This window comes from Diceros bicornis (assembly GCF_020826845.1).
Source record: "Diceros bicornis minor isolate mBicDic1 chromosome 12 unlocalized genomic scaffold, mDicBic1.mat.cur SUPER_12_unloc_2, whole genome shotgun sequence".
NCBI classification, from domain to species: domain Eukaryota; kingdom Metazoa; phylum Chordata; class Mammalia; order Perissodactyla; family Rhinocerotidae; genus Diceros; species Diceros bicornis.
The window spans coordinates 277521-296290 of NW_026690865.1; the positions used below are offsets into that span (position 1 = coordinate 277521).

Genomic DNA, 18770 nt, shown 5'->3' on the forward strand with positions numbered 1-18770 from the left:
TTGCTGTCAGGGTGATGTTAGCCTCATAGAATGAATTAGGAAGTGTTCCATCTTCTTCAACTGTTTAGAATAGTTTGAGAAGCATGGGTATTAAATCTTGTTTGAATATTTGGTAGAATTCTCCAGAGAAGCCATCTGGTCCTGGACTTTTGTTTTTTGGGAGGTTTTTGATGAGCATTTTGATCTCTTTACTTGTGATTGGTCTGTTCATTTACTCTATTTCTTCTTGATTCAGCTTTGGGAGGTTGTAGGAATCTAAGAATTTATCTATTTCTTTTAGGTTATCCTATTTGGTGGCATGTAAGTTGTTCAGTGTATTCTCTGATTGTCCTTTTGATTTCTGTGATATCTGTTGTAATTTCTCCTCTTTCATTTCTAATTTTTTGTCTTTTAGCCTTCTCTCTTTTTTTCTTAGTGAGTCTGGCTAAGGGTCTGTCAATTTTGTTTCAGTCTTCTCAAAGAACCAGCTCTTTGTTTCATTGATCCTTTCTACTGTTTTTTTAGTCTCTATTTCATTTATTTCTGCTCTAATTTTTATTATTTCCCTCATTCTGCTGACTTTGGGCTTCATTTGTTCTTCATTTTCTGGTTCTATTAGGTGTAGTTTAAGGTTACTTATTTGGCATTTTTCTTGTTTGTTGAGTTGCGTTTGTATTGCTATGAATTTCCTTCTTAGAACTGCATCCCATAAGAGTTGTTTTGTTGTCGTTTCATTGTCATTTGTCTTCAGGTATTTTTTGATTTCTCCTTTGATTTGTTCATTGATCCAATGGTTCTTCAGTCGTGTTGTCTTTAGTCTCCACATATTTGTGACTACCCCATCCCTTTTCTTGTAGTTGATTTCTAGTGTCATAGCATTCTGGTCAGAAAAGAAGCATGATATGATTTCCATCTTAAATTTATTCAGGCTTACCTTGTTTCACAACATATGGTCTATCTTTGAGAATGTTCCATGTGCACTTAAGAAGAATGTGTATTCTGCTGTTTTGGGAGGGTATGCTCTACATATATCGATTAAGTTCATCTGATCATATGTTTCATTTAATTCCACTATTTACTTGTTGCCTTTCTCTGCATGATCTATCCATGGATGTAAGTGGGGTGGTCAGGTCCCCTGCTATTATTGTGTTGCTGTTAATTTTTCCCTTTAGGTCTATTAATAGTTGCTTTATATTCCTTTGTGCTACTGTGTTAGGTGCATATATCTTTATAAGTATTATGTCCTCTTGGTGGAAAGTCCCCTTTATCATTATATACTGCCACTCTTTGTCTCTCATAGTCTTTTTTATCTTGAAGTCTGCTTTGTCTGATATAAGTATGGCAACACCTACTTTCTTTTATTTGCCATTTGCTTGGAGTATTGTCTCTCATCCCTTCATTCTGAGCCTGTTTGTTTTTAGAGCTGAGATGTGTTTCCTGGAGGCAGCATATTGTTGGGTCTTGTTTTCTAATCCACCCCACCACTCTTTGTCTGTTCCTTGGAGAATTCAATCGATTTACATTTAGAGTGATTATTGATACATGAGTGCTTAATCCCACCTAATCTATATTTCCATTATTCCTCTTCCTTTGTGTTTCTGACTACCATTTCATTTTGGGGTTTTTCTGTGGATGTTTCTCTTTTTTTATGATATATGGCTCTGCTCTGATTTTTTGTTTGCTGGTTACTGTGAGGTTTGTATGAAGATTTCATAGATGAGATAGTCCATCTTCTGATAGCCTCTTATCTCCATTAATCTAAGCAGGTTCCATCCCTTTCCTCTTCTCCTTCTGAGTTATTGTTGTCACAAGTTATTCATTTTTGTGTTGTGCGTTTGTGACTAACTTGAAGTGTTTATAGTTACTTTTTTTTTTTTTTTTTTGTGAGGAGATCAGCCCTGAGCTAACATCCGCCAATCCTCCTCTTTTTTTTGCTGAGGAAGACGGCCCTGGGCTAACATCGGTGCCCATCTTCCTCCACTTTATATGGGACGCCGCCACAGCATGGCTTACCAAGCAGTGCGTCGGTGCGCGCCCGGGATCCGAACCAGCGAACCCCGGGCCGCCGCAGCGGAGCGCGCGCACTTAACCGCTTGCGCCACCGGGCCGGCCCCTATAGTTACTTTTGATGCTTTCCTTCCCTTCTTCTTTTAAGTTATAATTAAGTATTTTCTACCCTGTTGTGAAACAGAGCTGTAGCTTTTTGATTTTGTCTGTCTATTTATCTCTTTGCTCGAAGATTTGTAGACATTTGCCTTCTTTTTGTTTCAGGTATGAGGGCGTTCTTGATCATTGCTTGTATGGGAGATCTAGTGGTGATGAACTCCCTCAGCCTTTGTTTATCTGGGAAAACTTTTATTTCTCCATTGTATCATAAGGATCGTTTCACTGGATAGAGTATTCTTGGCTGAAAGTTTTTGTCTTTCAGTATTTTTAATATATCATTCCATTCTTTCCTTGCCTGTAAAGTTTCTGCCAAGAAATATGCTGAAAGCCTGATAGGGGTTCCTTTCTAGGTTATTTTCTTCTGTCTTACTGCCCTTAATATTTTTTCTTTGTCATTGGCTTTTGCCATTTTTACTATTATATGCCTTGGAGAAGGTCTTTTAGCATTGATGTAATTAGGCGTTCTGTTGGCTTCATGTATTTATAACTCCGGTTCTTGCCCAGGTTTGGGAAGTTCTCAGATCTTATTTCTTTGAACAAGCTCTCTGCTCCTTTCTCCCTCTTTTCTCCCTCTGGAACACCTATAATTCTTAGGTTGCTTTTATAATTGAGTCATATATTTCTCCAAGAATTCCTTCATTTTTTAAAAATCTGAGTTCTTTCTCCTCGGCCACTGGAAGCATTTCTATATTTCTATCCTCTAAATCACTAATTCTTTCATCCATAATATCAGCTCTATTTTTTAAAGATTCTAGATTCTTTTTTATCTCATTAATTATGTTCTTCATATCCAGAATTTCTGCTTGTTTTTTTTTTAATAGTTTCAGTCTCTTTGATGAAGTATTCCTTTTCCTCATTAATTTTATTCCTGAGTTCATTGAACTGTCTGAACATTCTTGTAACTTGGTGAGTTTCTTCATGACAGTTATTTTGAATTCTCTGTCATTTAGATTGTAAATTTCTGTGACTTCAAGGTTGGTTTCTGGAGATTTGTCATTTCCTTCTGCTCTGAATTGTTACTGTAGTTTCTTATGGTGTTTGATGAACTAATCTTTTGCCTGAGTATTTGTGGTAGTATCAGGTCGCAGATTCCACCTGCTACTGCTGTGGGGGAAGCATGAGCTGTGTTTCTGATCCCACCCCATATGCTGGACGTTGTGTGGGTACAGTGGGTGTTCCAACCCTGTGGAAAAGCATTCACACTGGGCTCAGAGCTCCCGCCACACGGAGGCAAGTACCCAGTTGTGAGAGCGCAGCACTACTATGGGTGTTTGTGCATCTGGGAAAGCATCTGCATGTGCACGTATATCTGCTGCTGCCTTTTCTCATGCTCATGGCAGCCTCTGTGCTTGGTGGGTGGGGCTTCTTCACGGGTCTGAGCATTGGCCGATCATTGGGACTCCAGTGGCACGGTGGGCTCTCCAGCCATCCAGGAAAGCATTCATGTGCGGGTCCAGGGCTGCCGCCAACCCCTCCCAGTGTTGCACCAAGGCACATTCCTACTTTTGGGGATGCAGCAGTACTATTGGCTCTCACGCCAACCTGGGAAGCGCTCGGGCGTGTGCACAGTGCTGCCAGGGAAGGGTTGGGGATAGGAATGACTTCATAGTACGTGCAATGACAAGCATGAATCTCAAAATAATAATGCTGAGTGAAAGAAGACAGTAAAAAATGAGTAGTATATGATCCCATTTATAAAAATTCTTGGAAAATACAGGAAAATCTATAGGGACATACACCGGAACACTGGTTGCCTGGGAATGAGAATGTGTTTGCAAACGGCAGGGAAGGAGGAATTAAAATGAGCATGAGGAAATTTGGGGAGGATGGGCATTTCTTTTCTTGATTGTGGTGATGGTTCAATAAGTTATAATCAAAATATATCAAATTGTTCACTTTAAATGTATGCAGTTTACTGTATGTTGTTAATACCTCAATTAAGCTAGAACATGCAGGGGAAAGAGAGGGAGAGAGACCCAAAAGAGGGAAAATGGAAGGAAAAGAAGGACTCAGGGTGAAAATTAAGTGGACAAAAGGAAGAGGGAGACACAGGAGGCATCGGGTCTCTGTGGCTTTGGCATCTCCTTCCCCTGGAGTCTCCCATACTGGGCAGCTGACTGGACCATTCTGATGCGCTCTCCTCACCTCACAAGTCACTTGTCTGCCGGCGGAAGAAGGAGGGCAACTATGAGGTCCAGTGTCAATGCCTGGGCTATTACCTGCCTCCTGGCGACCTACGGAAGCTGCGATGACTAGATCTGACTAGATCTGAGGTCCCTTTTTCATAGCTGGGGTCCAGAGAAGCTTGGCTGGAACAGAACGAAACCACATTGGACAGACACAGGCTCCAAGCCTTTCTAGACTTGGGCCCTGAATGGCTCACAGGGGACTAAGCTGAAAGGTTTCAACTTCCTTAAGTCCTGAAAGTGACTGTAACTTCTGTCCTGTGGTGTCACACCAGTTCATCCCTCAGGGACACCAGAATTGGTGAAACCAGCACAGACATTGCCATCATGTAAAATCGAATCCCCACTTCATTGCAAGGTTTCCCTTCTTAGGAAACTTTGCAACATCCCTCCCCTTGACTCTGTGCAGCCATCACACCCCTCTCGGTTCCTCCATATTCCTCCCCCACTGAAGCACTGGCAGTCTCACGTTCCCCTTTTCTGCTTCATTCTCTGAAGCTCAGATTCACCAGGACTTCCAGATCAATCTCCCTCGATGTCTCCTCTCCCCATTCATGGGTCCTCCATGACGGGAAACAGGCCAAGATGAGAGGAGTGGGTGAGACATGACTCTGCAGTCACCTTGGGCCTTGGGAGTTAAAATGACTAGGTGTCTGGAGACCCTGAATCCCAGAGTAACACCAAGGCTCTGGGAATAGAGTATCTGCTCTGGATGTAAAAGTGAATAAAACTCGGGGCGGGGGGAATCTGAGGGAAAAGAAAGAGTCTTTTTTCATCTTTCTCTGTACAGAGTCCAACTAGCCTCACAGCAGAGGCTCCCCAACAAGCAGCCCAGAGCATCCCAGGCATGAGGCAGGCTGTGCTGTTCTGCAGTGGGTCTGTGGGAACAGATTACATTATCTGTACACACTGTGCAGACGACCACAGCTGAAGACACCCAAGGGCTGAGAATTAAAGTCACAGTCATGACACTCTCTCAGACTTCTTGTGTGTGAGCTTCACATTCTCAATCTTAAGCTGTGATTCTCTGAGAATGCACACTCTGAAGATTCTAATGATTAATAATATTAATATATTATTATTATACATTGCATACATCATACATTATACACTGCACATTATAATTATAAATTAATGTATAATTATTATTATACATTAATATATTATGATATATTACATTATTATAATAATATGATAATGATTAATAATAGTTATCATTATTGACTTTAATTTCTGCTAAGCAACATGACTGGCAAGCTCTGCGTGTATTATCTCAGTTACAGTCACCATTTTTAGGGTTTTATTCCCATTTTAAGCTAAAGATATGGAGGCTCAGAAATATTAAGTAACTTGACAAAGAAGGAAAAAAATTACACCAAAGCTAAATTAAACACCTATTCAAACTATGTGTCAAAGAAAGAAAGACGTTATCGGACCTACAAACAGACTCAAAGTTGACCTCCCACAGGCCTGCAGTGAAAGAACCAGTAACGAATGTGCATCAGGAAGAAGAAATGTGAACCCAGGAAAACAAAACAGGAGTCATGAGGAAAGGAAAAAACAGTCTGTCTAATTTAGTATTAGTTTTAAAACAAGACATTAAAAACACATTCGAACCAAAATTCCAGATGATTACCACATGGAAGAATAGAGGAGAGAAGATTTAGCTAAAAAATAACTTATTTTTTAAGGAAGATATAAATACTAAGATACTCTATTATTGTTTAACACATTGCTCTCAGAAACTGATAAATCTGTGGGACAAAAGTAAGTAATGATAAAGAGGATTTGAAGAGTGCAACATACTCAACCAGGCAAATAGACAAATCCCAACACACTGGCTGATTTTGAGACTTGTGATGCTGAAAACGGTCATTCTCCTGACAGCATGATACGGCAATGGGACATCAATTTTCATGAATCAAATTTCCAACGCATACAAATCTAAAAGAAGGGAAAATCCAGTATTTCATTATATGCAACTGTGATTCAACATGCAACAAATACCAGAAAAATAGAGACCCAGAAGTAGGTGTCTTTTTTGAGAAGACAGATATAACAGCTCTTTAGTGAAATATTATGTTGGAATCTATTGGAATATTACACAAAAAGGACAATCCATTTGGCCTAGGTAGGTTTTCTCTGTGACTGTGAGGGCAGACCTCTAAAGAATTCCCTGACTGTGATACCGCTCTGTTGATCTTAAAATACAAATGCATAACACTCAGGAAAGGAAAATGAGAGAACAAAATGAGAAGGAAAGATCTCCTTTCTCTCCTCACCTGAAACCCAATCTCTCACCTCAGAAAGATCACTGTCTGTATCTTCTCTGTCATGCAAAGGAATCAAAGAAAAGAAAACTATTGGTATATATTAAAGTTTCAAGAGCTCAAAGGAAGAAGACATCAGGACCCCTGCAGAGGCATTAATGTAGTGTGAGCTCCATGTCATCTGCCCCGTCTTGTCTTTTCTTCATCGTGTTTGTCGGGACGTCCTTCTTGGCCCCTCACTCTCCCTGCCTCGCTAGCGAGTCTGTCTGCATCAGTGCTACCACCAGTCTCTCTCTTGCCATCTTCACTTTCCCTTCCTGTTTCCTGATATCCTCCTCAGTCACCAGAAGTTGTTTGCAAAGGAGCTGTAGGATGTACAGACCAGCTCCTGGGATCGTCTCTGCTGAATCTGAAGACCAGGCAGGGATGGGCATGGGACTGGAGTTCAGACCACCTGTGAGCACACCTGGCAGGGATGCACCTGTGCAACTAGGTGCAAGATTCAGCAGGGCTTTGGCAAGGTCCAAAGGGCTTAACAGGTTTCCTTTACTCTGCTGGCCTGGAGACCTTGCAGTCTCTTCTGCCAGCAGAGTTGTTGGGGCTGCTCCAAGGTTTCCTCCCATTGATGGCATCTGATGTCATTGCCAGGATAGGATGTGATTCTAGTAACTGGCCTCTTGAATATGTAACTGGACATCCTCAAAGGGATGGAGATGCTCAAACCAGGCTTTGGTTTGTATTGGTTTCCACAGTCATGTCGCTTCCTCTGTGATGATTTGACCATCATACTTCTTTTCCTCTTACCCTATAAAAATAAATTGTGAATGTGAATCAGAGTGATAAAATGAAGCCTGCCTTCCCAGGACAATTATGTCAGATGCCTTGTGCTTCTACCCTCCCACCCTCCCTGTGGGGATTAATCTGACCTGTGTCCTGTGACATCATCAAAGAGATTTGGGTCAAGAACAGAGAGCTCAAGGTCAAAACTCAGGACTACGGCAGGTCATTTCTTCTCCCCCATGTTGTTAGACACTTATGAGTATGACTTTATTCTCTTTTTGTCCTTGTCACTCTCAACAACAAAATCCCTGGTGCTCCCTGTCAGGACACACGGTCCCCAGTCTTTTTCTAAATCCCAAATCGTACCATTCTTCTGTACTATATGATTATTCATTTGATTAACCCATTGACCAGTTGGTGTTCATAGCTCCATTAGAGCTTAAATCAGTAGTGAAATTATCATCCACCCCACTCCTAGTGACTCTTATTTCACAACTGTGAACATTAAATCTCAGTACAGAGAAGGTAGGTCTAAAAAAACTCAACTTATAAATGGAGATTGTACTGTAAGTGGGAAATACACACTGGATTTATGAAACACAGGAAAAAAATGTAAACTCTCTCATTATTAAGTTTTGTATAGACTGCACCCACATTGATGATCTCTTGGTTATAGTGGGTTAAATATACTATTAAAATTAGTTTCACCTGTTTGCTTTCATTTTTTTAAAATGTGGCTACTAGAAAAAAATTAAATTCTATAATATAGAATGCTTAATGTTACTATTGGACAGTGCTGAGGAAGCCATCAGTGAAAATAAAGTCCAGAGAAAGTGGTTAGGGAAATTTTTTCCCTAGAAAAGGAGTCTACACTGGCCCACACTGCAAGATGCAATAAAAACTGTCATACACACACACACACACACACACACACACACACACTGACAGAATGAAACAAACCTCTTCCTAGCGTCCCACCACTTCTCACATGGCATGAGGTTGCACTCCTACTGAGTCCTAAGTGGACTAATCTCAAGAAAGAAGGCAAAAGTCAAGGTAATTTACCAGTTAGGGAGATCTAAAACCAGAGATTAAAGCTCAAGATATGTGGTGAATTTCCTGTCGTGGCTTCTGTTATTAATCCAATACATTAGGGAGACTTTTCCAAGGAGGGTTGTTTTAAAACTCACTTTTTCTTTACTATGTAAAAATAGACAGGCTATGTAAAGAATAATTACTCTAGCCAATCAATGAAAAGGAGATGATAGAACACGAATACCCTTATTATAAGTCACTACTGGATTAGAGAGACAGGGAACAGCTGACATTGGGTTAATTTGGCCTAAATTAGGCTGATTCTGATTTCATGACTGTCATATTGATTGTATTATGCTAGAACCTATGAAACTTCCCAGCCCCCCTACTATTTAACCACCAAGGCCCACCACCCTGACCAGTCCTTGCTGACACATCCCCTGCCTCCATCCCTTCTGACAACACCTGGAGGTTTTTCCCCGAATCCCACTATGTCCTTGTGCTCTTCTACCTGCCTCAGGGCCAGGGAATCATTTTCTCCAAGCCTCAGGCTCTGCGTGTGCCCAGCTCTGGGGATGTCACTTCTCCCTCGAGTGAAGACAAGGATCAGAGCGCAGACCCTGTGAGCTGAAGCACTTCGACAAAGACTGGGGTTGCTGACGGAAAAGAACCTTTAGTGGGCATGGTTACCAGGGTCCAAGAAGCCCCAGTGATTCCTCCAGGGAATATGATGCAGGACAGAGCAGGAATGTCTGCGGGTGGTTCGGCTGGGGAATGCCTGTAGGGTGACATAGGTGACATTGGTAATGCATTTGCCAATGTTGTTCACTCATTTATTCATCGTATGTCATGGAGTGCTTTCTACATACATCCAGGCAACAGTCTCACCCTCTGGGGCTCACAGGCAGTGTCAGAAGAATTTCTAAATTTTATTTCTAATATATAGGTACAGCACTGGCAATACACTAGGTGTTCCAAGCATTTTTCAAACATGAACTCCTTTAATACTCTCCATAAACCTACAAAGTAGGTATGCTGATCATTATTGCCAACTGAGTGATGAAGAAACTGAGGGACCAATCAGGTAAATAACTCGGTCAATACAAATATCTAGGAAGGGATTGAGCTGGAATTTGGATGTGAGGAGTTAGCTCCATAGTCTGTGCTCTTAACCATGACATTTACTCTCTAAAGACTTCACATCATGAAAAAATTTGATCAGTTATCCATTTTCTTGGTGCATTGAGAAGCCACACTATTTTATCTGTGTCTAAAAAATAGAATACCTGCGTAGAAACTACTGCACATACACACTCAAATTACATCTACCAATGTCCCCAGTCCCTGAAAATTAATACAGAGAGCATTTCAGAATGTTTCTTGCCCAAGTTGGGAGGATTCTGAGGAAATCTTAGTGTTACTGTAAGAAGCTGAGGACAGGCTGGGAGTGGGTCTCAGTGGAAAGGTGTCCTCAGGAATCACCATTGAATGACAACATTGATGGGAGAGTCTCAGCAGTGACTGAATTCAGGATCTGGTGGTATTTTAACCTGGTACTTATGTTCTGGCTGTGGGTTTATGGTGATGCAGCACAGGGAGAGGGGATGGTTCACTGTGTTCTTGGGGAAACCAGACCCATGAAAGAGAGGGAATGTTGGTTTCCTTAAACAATGGACTCGTGGTGGGAAAAATTCGGCCTGGAACAGACAGTCGTGTTCCTGGTATAAACAGAAGGAGTTGCCTCTGCTTCAGCCAAAGCAGACAGCCCTTCCTCATGCACTCATTTTATCTCAATGGGAGGAAGGAGGAGGAAAAAAATTCAATGGGGTGTGGCTGCCTCTCAAATTTTAACAAGTTTATAACAATTCACTTTGGGCAACTGGGAAAGAATCTGCTCTCCATCCCTCTCTACCCTGCTCTGTGCACTCTTAGGTTGTCCTGTATGGATTGTATTATCAGTCCACTCTTGTGCTCTTTCTTCCAAATGAGTTTGAATATGGTAGCTGTGGAAGGAGAGAAGAGGGCTAGAGAAGAGAGAGATGAAGAAACTCCCCCTTCCCTGCAGAGACTGCACATTTGGGCAGTGGTTCAATTCTTCTGTCACAGGCTAAGCCCCTTTCCAGGTTCCTGTAACTGCTCCATCCCCTTGGATCAAAGGGTATCTCCTTTAATCCAAGGAATGATAAGCGATCCCTCATATTGCTACTCCCAGGGTGTCCCACCATCCTCTGTTGGTTTCTCTTAGCCCTGCTGTGATGTTGTGATTTATAATAAAAAATATATATTTGGTCTTCATCCTGTTTCTGGCACAAAGATCCTAAGACCCTTGGAATTTCCTGAGCAATAGGAGCCATGGGAGCATCTTTTGTTGTATTTGGTCTCTCCTCCTCAGTTCCTGAGCCATAAAGGTGAAATGGGTGACCTGTTATTCATAACAAGCCCCATTCCAGCATAAGTGGGTTTATGCTAATGAGGTGACTTTTGGAGAGCACCTAAGGGGGGCTGGTTGCCAGTGGAGCCAGCCAAGAGATTAGAGATTTGGAATTTTCAGTCCCACCCCCTGATATCCAGGGAGGGGAGAGGGGATGGAGATTGAGTTCAATCACCAATGGCAAATAATTTAATCAATCCAATCAATCAATGCTTATGCAAGGAAGCCTCTAGAAAAATACAAAAAGGTGGGTTCGGAGAGCTTCCAGGTTGGTGAAGACCTGGAAATTTGGGAAGAGTGGCACACCTGGAGAGGGCATGGAAGCTCCAAGCCCCGTCTCCGTACCTTGCCCTATGCATCTCTTCCATCTGGCTGTTCCTGAGTTACATCCTTTCATAATAAACCAGTAATCTAGTAAGTAAAATGTTTCTCTGAGTTCCATGAGCCACCCTAGCAAATCAATGGGACTTGAGGAGGCGGTCATGGGAACCTCCAATCTATAGCCGGTCAGTCAGAAGCACAAGTGACAATCTAGGCTTTCGACTGGCTTCTGAAGTAGGAGGGGAGGCAGTCTTGTGGGACTGAGCCATTAACCTATGGGATCTGATGCTATCTCTGGGTAGATAGTGTCACAATTGAGATGCATTGTAGAACACACAGATGGTGTCAGAGAATTGCTTGAATGTGTGGGGAAACCCCCCCACCTCATGCTGTGGCATTGGATTCAGAACCTGTTCTACCTGCTCACACTTATATAAATAGTATCTTCATTAAACCCTCTTCATTTAATCCGTTTGACTGGGCAGCCGCTTCTCGACAAGTTGCCAACTAACATACACCCTGGCACTATACGGGCTCTACTCATTCTAACCAGAAGCCAAATCTTTCTTATTCACTGTCACAGAAGAGGAAGCCACATTTCAAGAAAAGAAGGAAACGTCACCCTTTGCCAATATATGAGCTTGAAGCACAAAACACAAAAGCCACTTCCTCCTTTGCCTATCGTTTGAACACAATTATTTCTCAGCAAACTTCCCACGCCTTGAAGCAGTGATATTTGGTTAGGAGGATTGCTGGAAATAAGGTGAAGGTGTTCTGCCCTGCAAAGAACAGGACACAAGTATCAAGTAGAGCCCAGTATTTCTGCCCCATCAGAACGGCAGCCTAGACTTGATGCCAAAGTGGTCCTGGTTAGTGGCTCATACAAACGTTCTTTCTCACCCGGCTCACTGGAAATCAACTGAATCTTGCCCTTAGAATATACTGTCACTTTTGTTTCAAACAAACCTCTCATGCCAAGTGTGCTTGGTACCTGAGAGGCTTTAAAACATGGCCCCACAGGGTGATGGTTGCACAACATTTTGTGTGTTCTAAAAGCCACTGGATATTAATTTAAAATGGCTAAAATGGTGAATTTTATGTTATGTGACTTTTATTAAAAAATAAATAAATTACTGGTCCCATACAGGTTTAAACAGGGAACCTAGTTAATCAGTTTGGGTTTTGGCAAAATCATATCCGTTACCCAGGGATTTTGATGAACATTATTTTTCATAAAATCCAGACAACATTGGCTTTTTTTTTTTTTTTTATTTCTGTGGTGATCATGCAAAATGCTAGTGGGGAGAGCACGACATGATGTAATTCATACAAAAAGTATGGATGTTAATTGTGCAAATGTCCTAACTGAAGCTTTCTAAATTTTCTTTTTATTCTATGTGGAAATAAAATCACAGGATAGGCTGAAGATGTTTAGGAACTGCATGTAATGCTATTGAGAAAATATCAGAATGGACAAGGATAAGAAATTGTAATTGATAAGATTTGGTGAACCACATCTTGGAGCTGTGGTCTTCATTCAAGGGACAGACAGCTCATGGTGACTCACAGGGAAGGAGCTAAGAGAATAAATACTCTGACCTCTCTCTCCTCCATTTTTCTGATATCCTGTTGGTGTTTCCCACTGGCCAAAACCAACTGAAAGGCAGAGGTCAAGAAAGTCCATTGTCATACTCCAAAGGTGTCAGCATTCCAGCATCCAACTGGATGGATTTGGAGGGGTCAGTGGAAGATATCCAGCTCACTTTAATATCTATTTACTTGTTTATTGGGTCTCCCCCCACCATTAGAATGTAAGTTCCATGAAAGGAAAGACGATGTATGTCTTGTTTAGTATCACAGCCCCAGTTTCTAGACAATAGATACTTCACAAATATTCACAGGATGAATAAATGACATCGGGACGATTCCTTAACATCTCGAAGCCTCCTGGGTTTCTCCTCTGTTTGTCACAGGGTGTTTGGGCTGGACAAGAGGTAGAATTTAGATGCTTCTGGCAAACGATTGAGATACACCCTTATAACGCCTCCAAAACACCTACCTGCATGAGTCGATATGCATGGAGGTTTTGAGAAGATTCCACTGGAAGGAAAAGAGAGAGAAGACAGAAGGGTGGAGAATGTCCATGTGTCCAGCAGACCTAAGTGGCTATTTGGTGGCCCCTTAAGTGAAGGGATAGAATGAGAGATGGTGCCATGGTGTTTATGAGTCAGAAGTGATTCCATGCCCAAGGGCAGCTGCTTTCAAGCTCGGGAGACAATGGCAGCCCCAAGCTGGGGAGAGAACCTGCTTCTTCCGGCACAGGTCAGGATGACTCTCGGCACTCTGTGGGCTTGACCTGGCCACAAGCAAATATCGCTGTGCTGAGCTGGGCAGAAACTTGGGGAAGGCATATGAGGGACTTTGACAAGGATGTCAGAGAAGAGGAAGATGGGGAGCAGAGACCAGATGCTACTTCAGCAAAACCCACAAACTCCCAAAGAGGGATTTTTATGAGAAATAGGGAAGAGGAAGGAAGACAGTCTGAGATCCCATGGTCAAAAGCTAGCCAGGCAAATTGAGCCAGCCCATATCTGTAGCACTGGCAGACGCAGCTTGAGAGTTTCAAAATGCACATAAAGTGGATACTTTTATTAAAGCTGGGAATTACCCATGAAGTAGGGTCACAGAAGTGGGACGTAACAAAGATTAAATATCGATAATAAAGCGATGTAATGTTCAGGGAGTAATGGCAAGTACTATTGGGTGTTGTACATTATAGGATTTCAAATAGAAGGTATGCCCCCTCCCAAGATAAGAATTAGGAATGTCACTTTCTGACACTTTTCATATTTTTTAAAGATGGAAGTACTTTATTAGAGGTATATTTGGAAATATAAAAACCATTGCATTCTAGACTCAATAAAGCCAAATGGTAACAGTAAATAATCTTTAAGATCTTTAGTAAGAGGAAGGTTTTACTGGAAGGCCTAAGATGTTTGCAGCATCACTTGAAACAAGTTGTTTTAATGCAGTTCGAAATCTCATTCCAATGAGCTTCAAGCAAGTATCTGAATTATTGATACAACTGACTTTTTCATATTTGGTGGTCACAAGGATGGGGCGAAATAGTCAATATTGTTGGTGGCTCTCCCTAGTCCCCTTTTTGGGCCAGCTGTCCCCTTCTCCAGAAAATTGGCCTCAGCCAAAGGGGAGTTGTTATACATCTTCCCACCACCATGGGGGCAGCACGCAGCCAATAATTAACTGACACAGGGACAAAACAGGCTGCTCCCTGTGCCTCAAAATGGGACCAACGCTGAGGTACAATTCATGCTCCAGAGCTCACAGTGAGGTCAGGCTGCAAGTAGCTTCCAGCTGAGACCACAGCCTTGCTCCACTCCTTCTTCTTCCCGTACTTTCTCTCTTCTCAGAGCACTCCCTCAATAAATCATGGGCACCAAAATCCCTGTCGCAGGCTCTGCTTTTAGGGAAGCTGACCTAAGTTGGTTATTGTCGTTTTAGAAATAGCAGTGTTCGTAACGGAATTAGCACAGACTTATTGTTATTGGAAACTTAAACAAAAGGGTCTTGGGCCGGCCCTGTGGCTTAGTGGTTAAGTGCTCGTGCTCTGCTGCTGGCGGCCAGGGTTCGGATCCCAGGCGCGCACCGCTTTCTCCAGCCATACTGAGGCCACGCCCCACATACAGCAACTAGAAGGATGTGCAGCTATGACATACAACTATCCATTGGTGCTGTGGGGGAAAAATAAATAAATAGATAAAATTAAGGTATATTAAGAAAAAAGGGTCTTTGGGTGACTCTGCAAGAGCATGACATTATCTGTAAAATCAAGGGGTGTCCTTCAGGGGGCAGAATAGAGAACAGTGTCCTGTTGCTGTGTGGTAGATTGACACACTCTTTCCTTGATGCATTCATTAAATAAACATTATTGATCCAATCCGTGAACCTAATCTTCTGTTGGGTCATAAGCGTGCAGAGATAAATGACAAGGAACTCATAGGATAGCGGGGCACAAAAACACATGAGCATCTGATTATAATCCAGCATGCTGAGTATCACAAATAAAAGATTGATAACTTTAGGCACAACAGAACAGAAATGTTAAGGCAGGGAGGCAACTAGATGACTTAGAACTGAGGATGGAAAGATTTTCTATGAGTAGAGCTTAAGTAAACTTCAAATTACTATATTTCTAATGATTTACTTTTGGACAGTTTGTGAAAGTTTGATAGATTTGTGCAGTTACTAATGTTTTTCTTCAACCAGACATTAAGGAAGACATATAAGCTTCCTCTCATTGATAACCTACCACTAATTTTAAAAGCATTTAACTAGAAGAGTGCTTAAAATTTAGCTCAAAGATGTTCATTACGGTATAGTTTATAGTACTAAAAAGTTGGAAATGATGCAAAAACAGGCTAAATACATTAGGACACATGTATACCGTGCAGCTCTCGAGAAAAAACTGAAGTTCTAAGAGGTTCGATGAGTTGAAAAGATGTTCACAATATGACAAGTGGGAAAAATAAAGGTTTTAAAATAACATGGGCATACTTGTTCTGTGTCACCCTGAGGATAACTTTCTGTGTAGCCATGAGATATCTGGCACTATGTTATGGTTTTCTCTTTCCATGTAGGTGGGTGTGACTAATACAGCATTATTAATACTCAAGTGTTTTTAAGCAAGGGGTGCCAAGGATGTTGTCCCACTTCCTGAAAAACCAGTATGAATCTGCCCCCCATAAATCATGACCAGGGCCCGCCCCAGTGGCCTAGTGGTTAAGTTTGGCGTGCTCTGTTTCGGTGGCCTTGGTTTGGTTCCCAGGTGCAGACCTACACCACTCGTCTGTCAGTGGTCATGCTGTGGTGGCAGCTCACATACAAAACAAGGAAGATTGGCAGCAGTTGCTAGCTCAGGGAGAATCTTCCTCAGTAAATCAAAAGATCACGATCAGGGCCAGCACTGGGGGGAGGGGAGGGAAGCACTCGTCTCAGGCACGAAATTTAAGTGTGCATCAAAAAAAATCAAGATAAATACCATGTAAATGCAATTTTTAAAAATATCAAAATCAATGCAAGAAAAATCCATGATAAGCAAAATATCCAAATCCAAGATCTGACAGTGCTATGCTGGGCTCATAATGGAACCTGATACAAAAGGAAAAATGTGAGCCCCTACATATACTTTTTCAATGTACTTTTAATGGTTAATTTTTTTCTAGAAATTGATTTTGAAAAATTATTGATGAGTTTTCTTCCATTAAAATCAAGAAAGTCAAATTTTAATAAATTCTGGTTTGGGGAAAAATAAAATATTTAAATTTAAAATAATATTTTGTGTTCTAATATCCTTGCTTTTCAATTTTTTAATTTTTTTTCAATGATGTTTAATGGTTTAGGAGGGAAAAGTACATTTTAGGTGGTCAATAAATATTTCTTGAATGAATGGATCTGTCTTTTTTTGGACACCATAAATTATTTGGATTATAAGAGGACGGAGTTATTTCACTTTATATTTATGGGATTTGAGAACCATTCAGTTTTTATTCTAAGTGTCTTTTCTGTCTCTAGTGGAGGCATATGAGGCCATGGGGGTAAAGGAACGTACCAAGCATAGCTTGATGTTTATATTAAGAAAGATCCTTATTTTGGAGGTTACAGCTTTCACTTACCTTAGAAACATAGACTTCCTTAACACGATTGTATTTTAAACCAACATGTAACACTGTAATAGAGATAGACAATGCCTTGTGCAAGTCTTCTGTCAGAAAGAACTTTATTCAAGCATTATAGATTTATAGATCTTGATAGCTAAGAGGAAATATAGATGCAAATCCTCCTCTTTGTATATTCCAAAGTGTTGCAATCAAATGCAAAATGTTGACAATCCATTGGCTGCTGTATCAGTTAGCAATTGCCACAAATAACACTTCATAACAAACCACTCCTGAAACTCAGTGCCCTAAAATAATGATACCTGATTGTTGCTCCTGAGTTGATGGGTTGGGTGGGCAGGTCTGCTGATCTTGACTTGGCTCACTGATGTGACTGCAGTCAGCTACAAGTTGGTTAGGTGGCTGATTAAGGACAGCCTCAGCTGATGTAAAGGGATGACTTAACTCTCCTCCATATGTTTCTCACATCCCTCCAGCGGGTTAGACTGGGCACGTTCTTATGGCGGAGGCAGGGGTGCAAGAGTGAGCAAGACAAATCATGCAAAGGGCAAGAAGGGATGCACACCCAATTTTGAAACCTCTGAGTCGTGCTTGCTAACATTCCGTTGGCCAAATAAACTCTCAAGACCAAGCCAGAGTCAGAGAAGGAAGGGTTACAAAGTTACAGGGAAGGGATGTGGAGGCATGGAAACCATTCTTGAAGGCATTGATGCAATTAACCTACCACAATTGGCAATGGGTAAAAATCATGCCTTCAATATCCCTTAGAATTGTCACCTCTATATTGAACCCTCTGGACAAGCCAAACATCGAAGACCAACCTATCATAAATGAACTCTTGTTTGTAAACAGATGTCAGCCCCTCTCCCAAATTGTGGCTGCCACAAATAACAAAGACTGAGCCTCCATCAATCAAGTTTAATGTTGTGATCAAATTGTTCAACACAGCATCATTACCGAGCGAACTGAATCCTAAATGATAAGTTGACTCAAAGTAAATAGCCTTTTCTCTGTATCCCCAAACTAAGAATTCCTAGGGTCAAAGAAAGAGAAGGAGAAGGACTAGTGGCCTGGAAGAGGAGCTCTCTGGTCAAGAGTTCAAAGCCCAGCTCAGCCCGCTGCAGCTGTGTAATGATGGGAAAGTTACTTAACCTCTCTGAGCCTCAGTTTGCTCATCTTCAAAATGGAGAGTAACCATTCATTCACGCTTTCATTCAAAATATTTATGAAAAATCCACTGACTATACTTCCCTGCACTTATGGAGCTCAGAATCTAATTGGAGACACTCAGGAAGAAAAGAAATTATAATACAGAGCTAGAAAGCATGAAGCCTTAGAGGACACGCAGAGGTGACATCTAATCCTACTTGAAGAGATCTAAAGAGTGCTTCCTGGTGGAAGTGACGACTAAGCTGAGACTCAAAGAGAGGGCAAAAATTAGCCCAATTTTGAGGAAAGGTGTCCTAGGAAGAGAGAATGGCAGATGCAAAGTCCTAAAGCCAAGAATATGTTTTCCTTTCTAGTTTTAAAAACAAGCTCTGGCATAAGCATGGAAAACAGAAGAATATTCTAGAGCATTCACTCACGCACAACACAAATCCCCTGGGGATCTCATTAAACCACAGGTTCTGGTTCAGCAGAACTGGAGTGGGGCCTGAGATCCTGTTTATCCAACAAAGGGATGCTGATGCTTCTGGTCCACGGACCACACTTTGAGGAGGCAGGCTGGAGAGTGGCCATGGAAGGGAGGACATGTACATTTTAAATTTTCCTTCTTCTCTCCTTGCCACTCAACACTTTATGGGAGACGAAGAGCAAGGCAGGGTGATGATAACTTTGTGAGCAGTGCGAATCCTAGCCAAGTCACAAAACAGTTCCTGGAAGGAAAGGAGACGTTGGTTCCCGG

The 18770-nt window shown here is 41.6% G+C and overlaps 1 long non-coding RNA gene across 1 annotated transcript in view; it reads left to right on the top strand.

Moving 5' to 3' along the window:
- The window catches only part of LOC131401641 (uncharacterized), a 47873-nt gene that overhangs the window by 5026 nt on the left and 24077 nt on the right, over positions 1 to 18770 (top strand). The window lies entirely within an intron of this gene.